This window comes from Euphorbia lathyris, chromosome 10 (assembly GCF_963576675.1).
Source record: "Euphorbia lathyris chromosome 10, ddEupLath1.1, whole genome shotgun sequence".
NCBI lineage: Eukaryota > Viridiplantae > Streptophyta > Magnoliopsida > Malpighiales > Euphorbiaceae > Euphorbia > Euphorbia lathyris.
Window position 1 is genome coordinate 46,867,426 of NC_088919.1, and position 19,417 is coordinate 46,886,842.

The 19,417-nt window shown below is 34.6% G+C and overlaps 1 non-coding gene across 1 annotated transcript; it reads left to right on the forward strand.

Moving 5' to 3' along the window:
* Positions 1–217: 217 nt before the first annotated feature.
* LOC136210239 (small nucleolar RNA U19) lies at positions 218–355 on the forward strand. Its single transcript, XR_010677947.1, has one exon. It is a non-coding gene; the product is annotated as a small nucleolar RNA U19 (small nucleolar RNA).
* The last annotated feature ends 19,062 nt before the right edge of the window (positions 356–19,417 follow it).

A 19,417-nucleotide genomic window follows, 5' to 3' on the forward strand; every position in this document is an offset into this window, starting at 1 on the left:
AAGGAGATGCTCCCTGTCAGAATTATCTATTATCCTGATGAAATCTGTCTTCAAAACCCTATTTCTACTTTAATGCGAGGAAACCTCTCTTTCATATTTCTCCCTACTGTAGCCCCAACCATCCCAACCATATATGAAATTGAGATTTCTGTGCTAATTTTCATACTTGAACATACACTTCCTTTAGAGTAGCCATTTGAATAAAAAGCAATTTCATTACTAGCTTAATTAAAAGGCAGAAATCAAATGGTTTGATCAATTTCATCATTGGTCACTCACGATCCAAGGCCTTTTGGGGTGGGAGGTCTGGTAATTTTGTTACCACTAAACTTCCTCCAAACAGCTTTGAACATTTTCAGCATGAATCTGCATCTCCATTTTTTTCAATTTTATGGGTGGTTTAGTTCCGACTTCCAATTCACATCACGGATCATTCATCTTCCATGTTTTCCACTTGTTTTCTGTTAAGATTTTAATTGGTGATCTTTGACAATCAAGTAGCAAACATGATAAGGTTTTTGGTAGATAGTCACAACAAGCCTGTGCCAACAGGGGTGTACAAAATATACCCAACCCACCAATCCAACTTATTCTTTAATATTAGTAGATTTTTCAACTCATTACATATAGTTTCATTTGTAATAATATATTTATTTATTTTTTTTTTTAAATTTTGCGCAATGCGCTTACATTAAAGAAGAAAGAAAAATCTCCACCAGACCCGAATGTGATTCGAACCCATGACCTCCCAAGGCATAGGTAAGCTCTCAACCACTAGGCTAAGAGCTTCATCACGAAATAATATATTTATTTATTTATAAAATGTGAGGATGTGACGACAACCCAATAAATAATTTCGTCAAAACATTCATTTATTTAATAATTTAATAATTAACAGATATATATATTTTTATTTCTCATATAAAACGTCTAAAACAAAAAATAATATTATCTAATTCCACGAAATATTAAATTATATATTCTCAAAAGAAAAATTATAAAATTAAGGGTTTTTTTTTAAGAAACACATGGTTTCATGCTTTTATAGATCAGAAATTCTAAAATTTCATAATTTTCTAGAATTTAAAATTCCTAAATTCTAGAATTTTCTGGAATTTCAGAGATCTGGAATTTTTGAAATTTCAGATATCTAGAATTTCAAAAATTCTGGAATTTTAGAGCTCGAAATTCAGAAATTATGACATTCTGAAAATTTTGGAATTATGACATTCTAGAAATTCTGGAATTTATAGGCCAAACAGACGTTGTTTCAGAAGAAGTTTGTTTGTTAGAGATTTCGTCATGTATAAGCTCTCTAACTTCATCCACAGACCAACAACAGTCTCTTCGTTTGACACCCCAGTGATGACGTCATCTACAAGGCACAACATAATTGTCGAATGTGCCTTTTCTTCCAGATCACCATCTTAGCAGTGACCTCTCCCGTTGTCTTCTTCAACGACATCCACATACCTTGTTGTTTTAACAAAGCCCACATTTTAATTTGTCATAGACTGAAACTATTTCTCCTAGTAAAATTTTCGATTTTCACGTTCATAGCAGACATCTTTCTCTCCAGAAAACAAAACACCTATGGGAATCCAAAAAGCTTTGATACCAGTTTGTTGTGCGGAATTAACGAAAGATAAATAAGTAAATAATCGAAACATAGATTTACGTGATTCACCAACGTTGTGTTGGCTAGTCCACGGGCAGAATGAGAATATTATTTATTAGGAGGCAGAAAAACAGATTACATGATTAGGTTTATATAATGGGGTATTTATAATGCCCAATCTAACTTAATCCTACTTTAAACACATGACCTAATCCAACTAGGAACCCATGATCCTAATCCAACTAGGAACCTGTTGAGCGATTTCCGCAAGTGCACGGTATACGCTTGTAGTAATAAAAGATATCGATCCCACAGGGAACGTTTTTTAACAAAAACTTATTTTGAATAGGTTAAATATACTTTTAAGATTTATAATAAGGAAAATCGTTAAATCGGATTTGGTTTTGAAATTGCTAGAATGAGAATTAGATTAGAGTATGAAGACGTTAGAAAATATTCTGATTTAAGAATGAATTTGCAAGACAGGAACGTTTAGTACTTTTTAGAAAAGTAAACAAATATATTCGTTTGCATTAAGCAAAGAAAACAACTTTAAACTTTGTATAAATTATGACGATGAAATAAATGACGGAACCTCTAATTTTTAGGCTTTGAACTGTAGTCAATTCTCTTACAGTCGGGTTAGATCGCTACCTTAACCAAATTAAAACTCTTTCGAGATAGAAATTTGTCTAAGTTGTTCAACAAAGTTTCCTTGTAAAGATTTTGAATTAAACTACGTTTTAATGAAAACACCAGCAGTCCACTTCAGATTCTTTACGAAAGTGCTGCATAAAAATCTATCGAATAGAACGGACTTTATTAGATGAAATATAACTTGATACAAGTTTATCGAGAACAAGGAGCATGAAAACATTCTATGACTTGCAAGTGAACGGGTTGTCAATCCTTTCCTTGGGTTTCGTTAGAGTTTGTCAGAATCAGGGCGGATCCTCTACTCAATCTTCTCGTTGAATCTTCGTAATAGAGACTGGTCTATCTACTACCAAAATGTAAACTAAATTTGAACAATGTCTAAACACTACTGTGTTTGTTATTATTAAATAAACAATGTGTGTACATCATATTGCTTTGAACAGAAATGAAATCTAAATTCTGAATCACTTGACTCGGAATTTCTGCATAAATTTCATACTAATCTCTTTCTTTTATATATCTTTTTCTCTTCATCAACTCTTTATTTATAGATATTGAAGAGTCTTGATTGAAGTGTCGTGTCCGTTGTGAAGGATCGTATCCGTTGTGAAAGGACGTCTTTATCCACCCGAACGAACGCGTTTCGTCGAAAACGAAAGTGTGCAATTGGCTTATACAGATTTTTTGCTTTTACCGAGAATACTTAATTCTGGACCAAGAATGGGGGAGCATCATTTTGGTCTTCGAACGAAGGGAATGCGTTTCTGAAAAACGCGTGTCGCGATTGAGAATTGTGGATTCTCGGTCGCGGCTTTCACAAAATTCTCTACCGAGAATTTGTTTCCGCAACCGAGAATTTGGCTTTTCTTTTGTTTCTCACCTCGTCTTTGTCGTCGTTTTGGTGTAATTTGATCTTCGTCATTTTTGACTCCTTTTGTAGGGTTTTTATTCTATTTTTGAGCTCTTTTCGTTCCTATTTGGATTTTAGCAAATATTTATGTACCTTGTAAGAAAGAAACATATTCGAGAGTAAAAGCATTCTAAAAGGTATAAATAGCATGAATTTGTAGAAATATTGATGTAATTATAGATGCTAATTAGGTATATTTTGGGCTTAACAAATCTCCACACTTAATCTTTTGCTAGTCCCGAGCAAAATTTCACTGAATTTATTTTTTAACTAATCTCGTTTATGAAAATAAAACATATATCTCTATATTACCTTTTAAATTAGTTAAGCTGAAAAGACTAACTTCGCATGACAAATTTATACGCAAAATATCAAACTAACTTAGTATAAATACGATATATCATTCGTCTTGTGTTTTCAATTTTTGAATTAAAGCATTCGGGACGATATAAGCACGCATGTTATTGAGTCTGTCGTCTCAAGGCATTTCAAAACACAAAATTTCTTTTCCCAAACCTAAACTAATATATGAGATATATTAATTTATTTACTTAGTTACGCCCGAGATAAGGGTGGTCTTAATCGTAACCTTATACATATTTTTATTGTTTTGTGTTCGCTTAAGAGGTACCGACCATGCCATGGGTGGACGTAATCGTTACTTTAAACTTAAACATGCTTACTATATATTTTTAAACGTTCCTTTCATACCTCGATTGTGATAAGGGTGGTCGCAATCGTGGCACCGTGTGATAGGTTTATGGCACCGTGTGATCCTAATGGTAAGCCAATCCAAACGGATGTGGATTATAAAGGTATGAGCAAAATTGAACAGGTAAATTTTATCCAATGGCAAAACCAAACCAATAACCCTTATTCCAACACATATAATCCTGGATGGAGAAATCATCCAAACTTTAAATGGAGAGATAATAATAATAATGCTAATGCTAATCAAAATCAATCAAGAGATACGATTAGCACTTTATCTTCTAAAATCGATAAATTTATTGATGCTATGAGCGGAAAAATAAGTAATCACGACGATGGTTTTAAACGGATCGAGAATAAATTCGATCAGCTTATTAAAAACCAATCATCTAGCATCCATAATTTGGAGGTTCAAATTGGACAACTCGCTAAATCAATTTCGTCTCGCAAAGAGGGAAGTCTTCCAAACCATACGGAAGAAAATCCGAAGGAGCATGTTAAGGCTATCACTCTTCGTTCAGGGAAAAATTACTTAGGCCCGGAAATGCCCGGAAATTCGACTTTACCTGGAACTGATTTACCAAAGCCCAAAGAAGATACATTAAATCAAAAAGATGCACCAATTGACTCTAGTACAAAAACTTTTGTACCCAAACCACCTTTTCCACACAAAGTCCGCAATAAGGACTATGACAAACAACTTTTAACATTTTTAGACAAACTTAAAAATTTGCATATTAATTTACGTTTATGGATGCGATTACGCAAATTCCCAATTATGGTAAATTCCTCAAAGATTTAATTTCAAAGAAAATCAGTTGGGAAGGAATTTCATCCATTTCACTAACTGAAGATTGCAGTTCAATTGTGTCAAGTAATTTGCCCACCAAACTCAAAGATCCTGGATGTTTTACCATTCCGTGTAAATTGGGAGATATTGAATTCCCAAGTTGTCTTTGTGATTTAGGAGCAAGCATAAACTTGATTCCTTTATCTATTTTTAATAAGTTAGGCTTAGAAGAAGATATCAAACGTTCCAATATGGTTTTGCAATTAGCGGATCAAACCACTAAAAGACCATATGGTATAATTGAGGATGTTTTAGTTAAAGTTGACAAATTGATTTTTTCCACCGATTTCGTTATATTAGATTTTGCATATGACGTAAATTGTCCGCTAATCTTTGGTAGACCATTCATGAACACGGGACGTGCTCTAGTTGATGTGTCGGAAGGGAAAGTAGTTTTACGAATAGGAGATGATAAGATTGAGTTCGATATGAACCAAGCTATGAAATATCCTATGGAAGATTTCGCTTGTATGAAACTTGATTTAATTGAAGATTGTGTCAATAACACTGTTCAAAAAGAAGAAATAATAGAACCTATAATGAGTGAGGAACTAGAAGATAAGGACCCAGAACCTTTGATTTGAGAAGATGGACCGGTTCCGCCTTCGATTATAGTTCCACCTAAATTAGAACTTAAAGAATTACCAAGTCATTTGAGGTACACTTTCTTAGGAGAAAGCGATTATCTACCTATAATTATCTCTAACAAGTTAACACAGGTTCAAGAAGAGAAATTGAAAGAAGTTGTTAGAAATAGGATAGGAAATATGGGTTGGCAAATTTCAGACTTAAAAGGTATTAATTCGAGCATTGTAATGCACAGAATTCACTTAGAAGAAGATAAGCCACCTAAAGCGGATAGACAAAGACGCCTAAATCCGAATATGAAAGAAGTAGTAAAAAATGAGATTACTAAACTTCTGGACAATGGAATCATTTATCCTATTTCGGATAGTGAATGGGTTAGTCCAATCCATTGTGTACCTAAAAAGGGAGGCATAACAGTTGTAAGGAATGAAGAAGGTGAATTAATACCTACACGAACCACCATTGGTTGGAGAGTTTGTATAGATTATAGGAACCTTAATAAAGCAACTAGGAAAGATCATTTTCCTCTTCCTTTCATTGATCAAATGATCGAAAGGATAGCTGGTCATGCTTTCTATTGTTTTCTAGATGGTTACTCCGGATTCTTTCAAATATATATTTAACCGGATGACCAAGATAAAACGACCTTCACATGTCCTTACGAAACATTTGCATATAGGAGAATGCCCTTTGGTCTATGTAACGCACCTGCAACATTTCAACGTTGTATGACTGCGATTTTTAATGATTTTATTGAAGATATCATGGAAGTTTTTATGGATCATTTTTCAGTTTATGGAGATTCTTTTGATTCATGCCTAAAAAACTTGGATAAAGTTTTGTCTAGGTGTGAAGAAACAAATTTGGTATTAAACTGGGAAAAATGTCATTTCATGGTTGACGAAGGAATTGTTTTAGGTCACAAAATATCTGAAAAAGGATTAGAAGTGGATAGAGCAAAAACTTCAGTAATAGAAAAATTACCCCCTCCAACTACTGTTAAGGGAGTAAGGTCATTTTTAGGACATGCCGGTTTTTACAGAAGATTTATTAAGAATTTTTCTGTAATTTCCAAACCACTCACTAATTTACTCATGAAAGATTCAACTTTTGATTTTAATGAAGATTGCGTTAAAGCTTTCGAAACATTGAAAACAGTTTGAGTCAGTACACCTATTATTGCTAAACCCGATTGAGATTTACCCTTTGAAATTATGTGTGATGCAAGTGATTTAGCTGTCGGATGTGTTTTAGGTCAGAGGAAGGATAAGAAACTTTATGTCATTTATTATGGAAGTCACACACTGTCCGGTGCACAATTAAACTACACCACAACAGAGAAAGAAATGTTAGCTGTAGTCTTTGCATGCGATAAGTTTAGGTCATACTTGTTAGGTTCGAAAGTTATTATCTATACTGACCATGCAGCTTTAAGGTATTTATTTGCTAAAAAAGATGCAAAACCACGTCTCATTAGATGAGTTTTATTGTTACAAGAATTTGATATAGAAATTAAAGACAAAAATGGAGTAGAAAACCTTATCGCCGATCATCTATCGAGACTTGAAGATGAAAACGGTCCTATAGGTGAAACTATCGCTATACGAGATGATTTCCCTGATGAACATCTCTATCAAATAAAAAGTGTCATGTCGCCATGGTATGCAGATATTGTTAATTATCTTGCAGCCAATATTGCTCCGGAAGGATTATCTTTCCAACAAAAGAAGAAATTTTTCTTTGACATTAAACAGTATTTTTGGGAAGATCCATTTTTGTTCAAAACTTACGGTGACGGGATAATTAGGAGATGCGTTGTTGAAAATGAATATGAATCCATAATGTTGGAATGCCATTCTAGCTCTTATGGAGGACATAATGGAGTTAGCAAGACAATAGCTAGAATATTTGAATGTGGTTTCTTTTGGCCTACGATGTTTAAATACGTCCGTTCATTTATTACTCGTTGTGATAAGTGCCAAAGAACCGGAAGTTTAGGAAGGAAAGATGAGATGCCCCTCACAACCATGCTAGAAGTTGAAGTCTTCGACATGTGGGGAATAGATGGGACCTTTTCCCCCTTCTTTTGGTAAAACTTACATATTAGTCGCCGTAGATTATGTTTCAAAGTGGGTTGAAGCAATTGCAACCCCGACAAATGACTCTAAAGTAGCTATTAATTTTCTTGACGATATATTTTGTAGATTTGGTTGTCCAAGAGTCATCGTTAGTGATGGTGGTACCCATTTTATAAACCGAAGTTTTGATACGCTTATGAAAAAATATGGAGTACGCCACTGCGTGTCTATGCCATACCATCCTCAGTCAAATGGCCATGCAGAGATATCTAATAGAGAACTCAAATGGATTCTAGAGAAAACAGTTTCATCTTCAAGAAAAGATTGGTCTTGTAAACTGAATAATGCGTTATGGGCATACATTACTGCATTTAAAACACCAATAGGAATGACTCCATACCGTTTAGTGTATGGGAAGGCATGTCATTTGCCAGTCGAATTAGAACAGAAAGCCTATTGGGCTATTAGGGAACTTAACTTTGATTTACGACAAGCAGGTAAGAAACGTTTGCTTGATTTAAATGAATTAGATGAGTTACGCCATCTATCTTATGAAAATGCAATGATTTATAAAGAAAAAGTGAAAAAATGGCACGATGCCAAGATTAAATTCAAACACTTTAATGTTGAGGATAAGGTGCTGTTATTTAATTCACGACTTCGTTTATTTCCAGAAAAACTTAAGTCCAGGTGGATAGGACCGTATTTAGTCGTCAAAACATTCGATTATGGTTCTTTAGAACTGGAAGGCCCTAACGGAGTTTGTTTCAAAGTTAATGGTAATCGATGTAAAATTTATTACGAAAATATTTCACACATAGGAATTAAGTTCGTAACATTATTATCTGACGTTTAAATCGTTTAGCTTTTCTAACACAGTTTATTTTGTTTTATTTCTTTTAGATTTTTGTTCATTTTTATTTATTTTTTTTATTTTATTTTTACACATGCCATTTTTATGATTAGATGATTTTATATTATGATTTAGATGCATAAAATATATTTATTTCATGATTTTAGATTTGATTTTAGGCAATTAGACCGAAATTGAAGTTTCAGGCAATTCTCTGCCAAGAATTTGGGATTCTCGGCCGAGAATCCTCTTTTTCACAATTGTCCAAATAGGTTAGGTTTTTCTGAACTTACCGAGAATATTAAATTCTCTACCGAGAATCGGGATATAGGTTTCGACGCCTGATTTCCGCAAGGAAATCAGCGTGTCGCGACCGAGAATTTGGAATTCTCGATCGCGACACGCGTTATTTCTGCAATATCAGGCCTGAATCATCTTCAACCTGCAGACAAACCCTTTCATAAACGAAAACTTAAGTTTCTTCAATTCAGAAAGGTATAATTTTATGCCTTTTCCCATCAAAACAACACCTCATTTCATCCTAAAATCTTATAAATAAGTCCTTGAGGATCTTGGTTCTGTTACAAATCTTTTCATCTTTGTCAGATCAAATTTCTGATTTTCTTCAAACACCATTTTTCCTAAGTTACAGAAACCTTGTATCTTTAGTTCTACGCCATGCCTACCAAAAACAAACCTTCAAAGAACAATGCTGCTTCAAGCAACAAATGCCCAGACTTATCCAAACGATATGGGGCGCCATTTCCTATCTTCAATCACGATGAAGGTAAGCGTTACTGGAGGCTCTGTTACAAATTCTTCACTGGAATGTTGTATATGGATGACTTTCTTAACTCTCAGCTTCGAATTAGCGATGACATGAGCCGCTATTTGGAACGCTTAGGGTGGACAAAATTCGCCAAAATGCAATTTCCTATAATTGGCAACTGGATACTCGAATTCTTTTGTACCATTCGTTTCGTCAATAAACGACGGGTACGTCTCAGTTTTCGTCGAGATGGCGAAATCTTCACTTTCGGCTATCCCGAGTTGCATGCTTGGTTTGGTTTTCCCCCGAGGGATACAATCAAATGTCATCCTGGAAAAGACATGACATCCACTGATATTTGGAGAATGCTCACTGGATTCTGGCGATTCAATTCTAAACTCGCCTACAATCAGTCTTTTCACTCCAATTCCATGCTGTATTTGCACAAATTTTTGTGTCACATTCTGTTTGGTAGCACATTCAGTAGTGTGGTCTGTGACACTGATTTGTATGTCCTTGGGGATGTGTTCCAAGGCAATACAGTAGATTCTTCCAAAATTCTGATGGAAGGTCTTGTTGCTGCATCTCGATCCACGGATAAAAAGATTGGATTCGGGAATATTATTTGTGGGATAATTCTCGGTACCAAGGGTACTATTGATATTCCTTGGAGCAAGGATGAGAGTTTCCCGACTCTCGATTATGAGTTTCTCGAGTACGAAGGACTTGTGAAATGTGTATTTCGAGCAGGCCCTCATTTTCTTTCTGCACCGGAACGTCAGGCTTTCGTGCAGTTGCAAATTGATCGCTATATGGCTAGAAGAATCCCGCTTGATAGGGATGAATATATAGAATAGTTTAGGTTTTTCAATTTTATTTTGTACATATGTGTTTTGTTAATAAATTAACTTTTCTATTCATCTTAGTTCATTTATTTTCTGATAGTTGAACGTATTGGTAAAATAACGATAATTAAATGTTTAGATTAATCTATTATGATTTATTATTCAAACGCATAATCCAATTTCACAAACTTAATTCATTGAATTTAATACATTAGGTTTTTTTTCAATTCTTTCAATTGAATAATTTCATGTATTTAATATGTATTCATATGAACTTAATATGCACTTAATATGATTCTTTTAACTTGTATGCATAAATGAGCATTTAAGTTTCATTAATTCTTCATATACCATTTATTTCCCTTTAATTCAAATTATTAAGGCTAAACCTTTGGTTTTCCTTGCAATTAATATCATTTCTTTTAGTTTTTAAGTGCAGGGACAATTTATATTAAGTTTAGTACCCAATTAATCAACAAAATTGCACAAACCAAGTCAAAAGGCACATAAAAAGCCATTTTTGACCAATTCTCTACCGAGAATTTATAATTCTTGGTATGACTAGCAAAAACGGCTGAAATTCAGAGCAAATTTTTCTCTGAAATTCACGTTCCGCGATCGCGGCTCGGCCATTCTCGGTCACGACACGCGACCTGCAGTGAGATTCATTCTGATTTTTGCCTTATTTTTCAAGCCTATTCCTATTCCTATTCTATCTCTACATCTACCTATTTTCACCCTATATAAACCTACCTCTTACACAAACCTCACATCACATCTCTTTATACCCAATCCCCAACTCCAAACTCTTCCCCATAAAACAACTTTTACTCTTCCCAGTTTATTCATTACCATTTCTATACTCTTTTCACTTAAATCACCTCCCATTCCAACTCCCAGCTTATCTTCAAGCTTTGCTCTTTGTCTCAATTTATCTTTTCTTTTCTTCTTCTCAAAACCCTAAAACACCATTAACATGCCTAGAACTAAGCGTGTTGGTCACAAGCCCACTATTACGGAAGCTAATCGCCTACGGGTTCGATGCGGGGCTTATTTCGATATCGCTTCAGAGGAGGAAGCCGCTCGTTTCACTCACTTTTCAAAAGTCGATCGCCAATTTGTGGACATGCACTTCCTAGACTTCGATTCGGTAAGAGCATTGAATTTCTGCACTAGAATTGATGCTTTTATTGAGGCTTTGGGGTGGCAAAAATTCATTTCTATGTGTTTTCCCCGTATAAATGAGTATGTGGTGGAGTTTTTGGTCACCTTGACTATGAACAAGAAGAAGACATCTATTTCTTTTAGGAATAATGGTGTGACTTACAGCATTGATTATGAAGCAATGGGAAACATGTTTGGTTTCCCTACTTCTGATTTTTATGATAAGACTAAGGATTTTGATAATGATGCTATTTGGCAAACTCTTTCGGATCAAGACTATTTCAATTCGAAAAACACCTCAAGCAAGTTGTTTAAGGACAATTGTGTGTTCTTCTTTCATAAATTTTTAAGTTTCTCTTTGTTTGGTCGTGTTGAGAGTTCGAAGATTCAGGTTTGGGATTTGTTTGTTTTGTTGTTTAAGGGCTTGCGGGTTGATAGCATTGGTATTCTGTTTGATAATTTATTCCGTGCTTCGAGGGCTACTACCATTCAAATCCCTCTCTGTAATTTTATCACTGCTATTGTGTTAGGAGCACAGGGTGAATTGGCCGATTATGACATGTCCACCTACCGTGGGTATATTCCACTCTTAGACATCTCGGCTCTTGAGCTGGCTCACTTATTGCTTCCTACGGGTCCTCCCGTCTTTATTTCATATGCTTCCCGTATTGTCCATCTTCGTGGCACTATAGGTGGAGGCGCTTCAGGTTCTCAATTTGTAGGTACCGAAGGCGGAGGCGAGGCGGAAGGAGAGGAGGATGCGCCACAATCTCAACCATAACCCCAAGCACCTCAAGATGATGATCCGGTTGATCTTAGGCGGATTTTGAACCAAATCAATTCCAATAATCGCCAAATGAATGTACGAATTGATGATTTGGTAGAAAATAACATGGTGATGAATGGCAACCTCAATCTTTTGAGGCGTGAGCATAGGTCTACTCGGTCTCGGATGCTTTCATTTTTCCGACGCCGAAATGTGGAGACTTCACCTACACCTCCGAATTCCCCGCCTAATGCCTAGGTTGTTCCTTTTATTTTTATCTTGCTATGTTATTTTTAAATTTCAGTTTGGTACAATTTTATTTATGCTGTTTGGTATAATTTTTAATTTTATGTTGAATGTTTCATTTGCTAAATTTCTATCTTTCTTTCGTATGCTTTATTTCGTGCTTCTTTTATGTTATGTCCATTTATGCACCAATGAGGACATGGTCCAATTTAAGTGTGGGAGGAGATATACATATATCATTTTCCTTTTTAGCACAAATACTAAATGCAACGAATAGTTTTTATGCAAATGCAACATATATTGCAACACATTTTATTTTTACACACTATTTTTATTAAGGGTAAATTCCAAAAAAAAACCCTGTGGTTTGATGTTGTTCCAAAAAAACCCTTGTGGTTTGTTATTACAAAAAAAAAGGACTGTGGTTTGCGCCGTTACCCGAAAAACGGAAATGGGCTTAACACCGTTAATTTGCTGACGTGGCACAAGGGTAAAACAGGAAATTCGAATTTTTATTTTTATTTTTTTCCCTCTTCTCTCTCCTCCTTCATCTTCTTCCTTCTCCTTCATCATCTCTTCTCTCCTCCTCCTTCTTCCTTCTCTCCTCCTCCTCCTTCTTCTTCTTCTTTTTTCTTCTTTTTCCCCTCTCTCTCTCTTCTTCTTTTTTTCTTCATCTTTTTTCTTTTTTTTTTTAATTTCCAGAATTCTCGAAATAGGGCAAGACTGTATGTAGTAGTACCTGGGACCTTCTCCATAGTCGATATACGAATGAGTAAAAAGAAACCGAAAAAGTAATTAGGATTAAGGTATGGGGCTGGATTCCAGAAATCTCGAAATTAAAAAAAAAGAAAAAAAGAAGAAGAGAGAGAGGGGAAAAAGAAGAAAAAAGAAGAAGAAGAAGAAGAAGGAGGAGAAGAGAAGGAAGAAGGAGGAGGAGAGAAGAGATGATGAAGGAGAAGGAAGAAGATGAAGGAGAAGGAAGAAGATGAAGGAGGAGAGAGAAGAGGGAAAAAAATAAAAAAAAAAATCGAATTTCCTGTTTTACCCTTGTGCCACGTCAGCAAATTAACGGTGTTAAGCCAATTTCCGTTTTTCGGGTAACGGCGCAAACCACAGTCTTTTTTTTTTTGTAATAACAAACCACAAGGGTTTTTTTGGAACAACATCAAACCACATGAGTTTTTTTTTGGAATTTACCCTTTTATTAACTTTACATTTTCATATGATTTATAAATTAATCATAAGTTAATATGATTTTTATTTTTAGGTTATCATTATCGTTAGAAATAATATTTCTATACGGGCATAGTTTTTCAATGAAAGATATCGATCCCCGGCAACGGCGCCAAAAACTTGTTGAGCGATTTCCGCAAGTGCACGGTATATGCTTGTAGTAATAAAAGATATCGATCCCACAGGGAACGTTTTTTTAACAAAAACTTATTTTGAATAGGTTAAATATAATTTTAAGATTTATAATAAGGAAAATCATTAAATCGGATTTGGTTTTGAAATTGCTAGAATGAGAATTAGATTAGAGTATGAAGACGTTAGAAAATGTTCTGATTTAAGAATGAATTTGCAAGACATGAACGTTTAGTACTTTTTAGAAAAGTAAACAAATATATTCGTTTGCATTAAGCAAAGAAAACAACTTTAAACTTTATATAAATTATGACGATGAAATAAATGACGGAACCTCTAATTTTTAGGCTTTGAACTGTAGTCAATCCTCCTATGATCGAGTTAGATCGCTACCTTAACCAAATTAAAACTCTTTCGAGATAGAAATTTGTCTAAATTGTTCAACAAATTTTCCTTGTAAAGATTTTGAATTGAACTACGTTTTAATGAAAACACCAGCAGTCCACTTTGGATTCTATACCAAAGTGCTGCATAAAAATCTATCGCATAAAACAGACTTTATTAGATGAAATATAAATTGATACAAGTTTACAGAGAACAATGAGCATGAAAACATTCTACGACTTGCAAGTGAACGGGTTGTCAATCATTTCCTTGGGTTTCGTTAGAGTTTGTCAGACTCAGGGCGGATCCTCTACTCAATCTTCTCGTTGAATCTTCGTAATAGAGACTGGTCTATCTACTACCAAAATTTAAACTAAATTTGAACAATGTCTAAACGCTACTGTGTTTGTTATTATTAAATAAACAATGTGTGTACATCATATTGCTTTGAACAGAAATGAAATCTAAAATCTGAATCACTTGACTTGGAATTTCTGCATAAATTCTATACTAATCTCTTTCTTTTATATATCTTCTTCTCTTCATCAACTCTTTATTTATAGATGTTGAAGAGTCTTGATTGAAGTGTCGTGTCTGTTGTGAAGGATCGTATCCGTTGTGAAAGGACGTATTTATCCACCCGAACGAACGCGTTTCGTCGAAAACGAAAGTGTGCAATTGGCTTATACAGATTTTCTGCTCTTACCGAGAATATTTAATTCTCGGCCGAGAATGGGGGAGCATCATTTTGGTCTTCGAACGAAGGGAAGGAGTTTCTGAAAAACGCGTGTCGCGACCGAGAATTGTGGATTCTCGGTCGCGGCTTTCATAAAATTCTCTACCGAGAATTTGTTTCCTCAACCGAGAATTTGACTTTTCTTTTGTTTCTGACCTCGTCTTTGTCCTCGTTTTGGTGTAATTTGATCTTCGGCGTTTTTAACTCCTTTTGTAGGGTTGTTATTCTATTTTTGAGCTCTTTTCGTTCCTATTTGGATTTTACCAAATATCTATGTACATTGTAAGAAAGAAACATATTCGAGAGTAAAAGCATTCTAAACAGGTATAAATAGCATGAATTTGTAGCAATATTGATGTAATTAAAGATGATATATTAGGTATATTTTGGGCTTAATAGAACCCATGATCCTAATCCAACTAGGAACCCATGATCCCATAATGTCCCCACGATTCCAAATCCAAATAGAAATCCGAAACACAATACTACTCCGAATAGGAAACATGATATACTGATTCAAGGCATTACAACATGATCAAATATTGTACATCAACACGTATTTCTCCCTGTGAACCGATACTTGGATACCCATTTTCCTATACTGTTATTGATGACCAATGCGTAATAGTATAAATATTACCCTAGCTGAGAAGTGCGCATCAGAGAAAACCTCAAAAAACGGGGAAAATGTGAGAAATGGCTAAAAACACATAATATAGGAAAAAACACAGAAAATAAAGAATATGGGGAAAAAGAATAATACAGAAAAAATGCAGAATATAAGAAAAACAAAAAATACAAGAATGAACAAATACATGAAAAACACAGAAAATAAAAAAATATAGGAAAAACATAAAACAGGGGAAAACGCAAAAAATAGAAAATTCTGAAAGGCAGAATACCTTACAAAACGCGAAAAACAGAAAAAATAAAAAGGAAAATGCAGAATACTACCATTTACTGCATTTTTTCCATAATCTCCCGTTTTGTCGTTTTCCAATCTTTTTTTTCAGTATTTTGCATTTTTCTCATTTTTATGGGATTTTTCGAATTTTCTCCTTTTCCGTATTCTTTTCATCTTTTTCTTGTATTCTGTGTTTTTCCTGTTTTCTGCATTTTTCTGTATTTTGTGTTTTTCGCATTTTCCCTGTTTTTTGCATTCTCCTTTTTTTCGTGTTTACCAATTTTCTGTATTTTCCTGTTTTTCACTTTTAATATATATTAAATATTTGAATAGCTGAGGATAATATTTAAGTTTTTTAAATAAACAAGAAGTTACACTTAAGGGTAAGGTTATCATTTGAGCTACAAACTTGAGTATTCCTTTTTTATCACATTCCATCAACTAAACATATGATTATATATTTAATGAACTCTTATTCTATTTTTGTGGAATAGTAATTCTATTTCATGTTGGAGATTTTGGTAAAATGGCTCTTTAGCCTTTGTTTGTCTTTTGTGACTTTAAGTATCCCACATGGGAAACTTTTGAGATGGTTGAAGGGTTTATATTGGGTTGGGCCAAAAGAGTTATTAAGTATCCCATTGGATTGGGCCCGATTTTTATTTGGCCATTAAATATTTTAAACCCTTTTGACTATTTCTTAACAAATTAAAATTCTATCTCCACTATCCCTGATTTTACTCAACCATTACGTTTTCCTCTCCAAAAACGTTGTCCACTACAACGTTCGTTTTATACAAAAATAAAACACGAACTCTAAGAAGTTTAGAGACACAAAAACTTTGCGATTACAATTTCTATCTCTATTACGATTTTCTTCTCTGTGCAATTACATCTTTTACTGTTCCAAAGCTTCACCCTAGAGTGCACTAGTGCGACGCTCGCTGTGTAAACCTTGGTTGACGATCGGACTTCCAGATTGCACCAGAGTCTGCCGTAATCGTTTTCAATGCAGTGGTTCTGTCCACGACACAGCTTTTACATTCCGATAAGTTATTTCTATTCCTTCTTTTGTACTTACAATTTGAAAACGATTATTTTCTGCCCGTCATCATGTCTGCTCTAATCTCAAAAAACATTCACGATCTCTCTAAATTAGAGTCCTTAGACCGTCTGAACTACAAAAGATGGTCTCAGAAAATGCTTATATTTTTTGAGCAATTAGACCTTGATTATGTTGTTCTTTCTGATCCCCCTGTTGACCCAAACGGTCCTGCTATGTCGGTTATTGTTCAACAATAAGATAACCAGTCTGCTAAGTATGAAAAAGATAACAAAACAGTTAGAGGACATCTCCTTAATCATATGTCGAACCCACTGTTTGATATATTTGTGAACAAAAAGTCTGCGAAAGAAATTTGGGTCTCTTTAAAAGATAAATATGGGTCTGATGATGCTGGAAAAAGAAAATATGTTGTTGGCAGGTGGTTAAATTATCAGATGGTTGATCACAAACCAATCATTGATCAGATTCACGAATATGAGAACCTTGTTGCTGAAGTTCTCAGTGAGGGGATGAATATGTGCGATATGCTTCAAGCCAATGTTCTACTGGAGAAGTTCCCTCCTTCCTAGAGTGACTTCAGAAACCACCTGAAGCACAAAAAGAAAGATTTCAGCATGTAGGAGCTTGTTAGTCATATGCAAACTGAAGAAGCAAACAGAATGAAAGATAAGCAACTTTCCTCTATTTCTGTTTCTATTAATGCTAATGTGGTTGAATCTACTGTGATTCCAAAAGCCAGATCAAAAGGACATACAAACAAGTCCCGAAAAGGCTTCAAACAGAATAAGTCTTTCAAGCATGGAAAGGTCCAAAAGAGAAAGGTTGAATGCTTTGTGTGTGGAAAACCCGGACACAAAGCATTTTAATGTTTCCAAAGGAAGAACCAACAGAATTCAAATCAAAATACTAACACAAAGCCTACCGGACAATCCAATTTGGTGGAGAACGATGAAATCATTGCTGCTGTGGTGGTAGAGTCGAACTTGGTGGAAAACAAAACTAACTGGGTGCTGGATACCGAAGCTACCAGACACTTATGTTCAAACAGGGAGCTGTTTCATCATTTTGAGGATGCTGCTGATGGAGAGTGCGTCTACATGGGTAACACCACAACTGCTGGTGTTGTTGGTAAAGGAACCGTCTTACTCAAATTATCTTTTGGAAAAAGTTTATCATTGAATAATGTTCTATATGTGCCTTCACTTCGTAGAATCTCATTTCTGGTAGTTTATTGAATAAGGCTGGTTTAAAAATTACTTTTGAGTCTGATAAGGTGATTCTTACTAAGAATGGGACCTTTGTAGGGGAATGGTATCTAGGTGATGGGCTTTTTTTTTATCATGAACACTGTTTATGTTAACTTTGTTGGAAATAATGCAAGTTCTTCTGGTTCTGCTTACTTATATGAGTCTTTGGATGTTTGGCATGGTAGATTAGGACATGTGAATTATGCTTCTGTTGAAAAATATGAATGTTATTGATATTGTCAATTCTGAGCATGAAAGAAAATGTGATATTTGTGTAGAAGCTAAATTTGCCAAGAAGCCCCATTTCCATCTGTTACTAAAAGAAGTATTGAATTGCTTGAATTAATTCATTCTGATCTAGCTGACTTTAAGAATTCCAATAGTAGAGGTGGTAAAAGATGGTATATGACCTTTGTTGATGACTTTTCTAGATACACCAAAGTATATCTCTTAAGATCAAAAGATGAGGCTGAAAGTATGTTTCTAAAATATAAAATGGAAGTAGAAAATCAGCTAGATAGAAAAATAAAAAGACTTAGATCTGATAGAGGTAATACGGAACTAATTTCCTTAAAACGTTTTATGAGGAAAATGGCATTATACATGAAACTAGTGCCACTACAAAATAGTTGACTATAAGGGACAAAAATTAGGGACATTTTAAAAATATAGTCCTCAATGTTTTTGTTTACGCTTTTAATTGAGGACTAATTTATTAATGGTATGCTTTGGTTTTCCAACTTATAGTTGGGGACTAAAATATATAATAATATATAATATTAAAATTTATATATTCTAAATATTAAGTTTTAGGGACAAATCTATAACCTTTCCCAGAATTGTATCGTGCGGTTCTCTTGCCTTCTTTCTTTCTCTGCTTCACGCCTCCGTATTTCAGTTCTTTCGTCCATTTACGGCCATCACCTCCCTCTTCGTTCATCCATGTCTACTTCATGGTTCTTTCTCCAATCACCTCTCTCTCAGCTTTCCTTTATTTATTCATTCCTTTTTCTTTGTATAAACTGATGGTAGACCTGTTACAGGGGTTGTGGTTACGGCGGCTACATCATCTCGACGGCGAGGAAGGGAGGAGATCTAACTCGGGCATATTGAGGTAATTTTTCAATTTTTTTCAACTATTACATGAAATCGAAGGCTTGATTTCGTTGATTGTATTACTAACGTCTAAGATTTTAAGTATATATAATTTGGCGGTTTGAAATCGAAGCTTTCTGTACAGGAGGCATACAACGTCAACTTGATGGTTAGAATGTTAGTTGGCATTCTCTGTTAGTAGAACGTTATGTATAACCATCTAACTGTTAGTAGAGGCATAGATGGGGAAAATTTTATCAAGTAAGTGGCATCCTTCAATTCTTGATGGTTAGAACGTTTTATTGGCATTCTCTATACTGGCAACCATTTTGCAGAGTGGATGGCTGTGGGTACAAACTGGATGCATCATCAGTTGATAAGATCTGTGGAAATAGTGGCTCGGTCTTTCGTAGCTTTGGTGAGGATGGAAAAGAAATTCATGCTTGGTTTTATAAACTAGTAAATTTAATAAAATTATTAACAATTGAAAATGTTAATGGATTACTAGAACACCATCTTTTATTCAACTAAATGGAAATGAAATAACATAAAGCTAATGAAAAAA